This window comes from Pinus tabuliformis, chromosome 4_1 (assembly GCF_031772625.1).
Source record: "Pinus tabuliformis cultivar Carrire ecotype Pingquan chromosome 4_1, CPIR1, whole genome shotgun sequence".
Classification (NCBI taxonomy): Eukaryota; Viridiplantae; Streptophyta; class Pinopsida; order Pinales; family Pinaceae; genus Pinus; species Pinus tabuliformis.
The window spans coordinates 223,816,094-223,818,887 of NC_142303.1; the positions used below are offsets into that span (position 1 = coordinate 223,816,094).

General features: G+C 28.8%; 1 pseudogene across 1 annotated transcript; it reads right to left on the minus strand.

The window, feature by feature from the left end:
• Positions 1–1,568: 1,568 nt before the first annotated feature.
• Positions 1,569–2,402, minus strand: LOC149175044 ((+)-3-carene synthase 1, chloroplastic pseudogene; annotated as a pseudogene). The gene is made up of 2 exons (XR_016258314.1): positions 2,103–2,402; positions 1,569–2,002 (listed from the first exon to the last, which is right to left on the minus strand). The product of XR_016258314.1 is annotated as a (+)-3-carene synthase 1, chloroplastic pseudogene (transcript).
• Positions 2,403–2,794: the final 392 nt, after the last annotated feature.

A 2,794-nucleotide genomic window follows, 5' to 3' on the forward strand; every position in this document is an offset into this window, starting at 1 on the left:
AAACCCTCATAAATATCATAACAATATCATAATATCAGCCCTATGAACAAGAAGAAAAAGTTTTTGTCCTGCCTCATACGTGACCATAAAAATATTAGATGGCAATTAATATGGATGGAAAAGCATTTCGCAATTTCTACTCTATTTTTATTTAAAATTGTATTTTTACTTAATTCATATGTTTATTAAGGTATATAATGTATATATTTTTTAAAACGAGTTTAATTATGTGGTGTGTATTAACAAAAAAAAATAATATTTACTAGATGAAGTTGCATGATGGTTACTGATATATGACCATCTTACATCTATTTCAACTCTACTTACCGTTGAAAAGACATGTATAAATACCTCTATTTAAATAGTGAAATGAAATAATCTAGAGTTAAATAGAAAGAGTTTAGAGGGGATTTTAAATAATCTAGAGTTAAGAGTTTAGAGAGAATTTTAATTTTATGATGTGGTTTGTGATAAAATTTATAGTTTATTGAAAGTTTATTAGATTTTAAATTTTTAAATGTTCATATATATATATATATATATTTAGTAAATGTGTATTTTGAATGTTTTACTTTGTGTTTTATTTTATTTTTTTTATTTTGTTTTATTCAGTGAGTTTGATTTTTTTAAACGATATTTATTAATTGTTTTGAAAGTTTTTCAAGGATTTAAATTTATTTATATATTTAAAAATTATATTTCAGATAATTAAAAACAAGGATACATAGAAAAAAACAATAAATTTCTTTCTTAATTTTATATTCTAAAATTTAATTACCTTAAATGAAAATTTTAACATATACAACATTTAATACTTTATAAATAGGCATTTATTACTCATAACTATTAATAGCTTCCAAAGTATAAAATGTATTTTCCTTTTTAAAATAAAGAATATAAAGTATATATATGTTTTTTGCAATATTTAATAAAATAATTTTAAGTTTGAGTAAATATTTGTCAATTTTATAAGAAATTTGATAAAAAAATTAGAAGTTTCATATTTACATAATTTAAATATTTATAATTTTCCAAAATATTAAATTTATTTAAAAATTAAAAATAATATAATAATGTGATAAAATTAGAAAGAATAAATACCAACTCACCACATTATATACTTTTCTTTTTAGATTAAAAAGCAATTATCTTTGTCAAATTTTCATATTCTAATTAGTTCATATCTATTTTTTTTTAATAAATATGTCTTAGGATCTATAGACTTTTCTTTTATCCCAAAGCAATTATCGTTGTGAAATTTTCATATTCTAATTAGTTCATATCTATTTTTTTTTAATAAATATATGTTAGGATCTATAGATAGTTTGTAATCTTTTATGGCTATCTGGATTCTGAAAGCTCCACGTTTTTGTGTAAGAAGTCCTTGGTGTCTCTCAACAGTTCATAAAAGGTGTTTAGTTTAATCAATAAAATGTGTGCATAATTTGCTGTTGTGTTTGCGCTTTGGATATCCTATTTTGTAATGTGATCTGTCTTATGTTGTGCTAACACTCAAGTCCACCAGAATTTTAATAACAATTAAGTAACTTATATTATTGATAACTGTATTCACTGAGCATGGCTCCGAGATGCCATTGCAATCTCAACGATTGAAATAGTCTGAAAAGTACAACAATAGCCTAAACCTAAACCTAGACTAGTTATAACCAACTTAATGTAAATCTGATATGTTGATATGTGGTTACATAGGCACAGGTTCAAGAACGGTTTTGATCACCAAATCCTTAGTTTCAGCGCTGGCAACGCTGTAGCCATCTCGGTGATTGTAGAAGTGATGGAAACCTCTGCTTATTTCAAAAGCATGTTTCTTGGAAGAGATTGGAGCAATGCTGTCCGGTCTAAGAAGCTCCCAATTTAATTTTTTAATAATGTCTTCGATCATGCCGTTGATATGATGGAGAGCATCTTCCTGTGTTGATCCGGGATTTTCTTTCATATAGCACGATATACACGAAGCTTCTTCTCCACGAGCACTGTCCGCCTGCGTTTGCCATGCCAGTGTCATAAATATTGTGTGCAGCAAAATTCAATACGAGCATCTCGCATTGGCATTTCATTTGACGTAGGAGGTTTAGTGTTACCTGGTAACATCGCGTATCACCTCGTAATCGAAGGATGGAACATGCATAATCATTGAACTTGGACGGAAAGTCAATTTCCTGCATGATATGATGAGGAAGAGGAATGTCCAATGTGAGTATCGGTTGCAATGTCGCTATGCGATGACCAGAACTAATTTTCCCGTTCTCGAAGTAGTCCTGAAACGTTGGAAGATAACCAGTGGAGATCCACTCTGCCTCTTTAAGATATGAAGAAATATAAGCTTCCAACTGCACGCGCACAGAAATTAGCGAATCACTATCCAGTGAAATAAAATGCATGGCATAGAGTACTTAATTTGTTTGTTCAAATTTATGCATATGTAGTATTTATTATTGTCCATACAGCCTGTCGAACATAGTTCAGTGTGTCTCGGCTGTTGGGTATTTTAATGGGGAAATACCAAAACCAAATAAACAAACACACAGAGGCAATGCTCTGTTTTACCTCCACAGGATTTTTATGCACAGACAACTAAAAAAAATTCACTCAGAGAACCAGAGTATTTCACTACCACTAAAACATTCTATTCATTAAAACTAATACAAACTTCATCCTCTTTTACTGAGAGGGATTTACCACTGTAAAATCATTTTCATATTCACTGCTGTGAAAAACAACTTACTGCTGTAACAAAGGTTTACATGAGCTTACTGCTGTAAAACAAAATTTA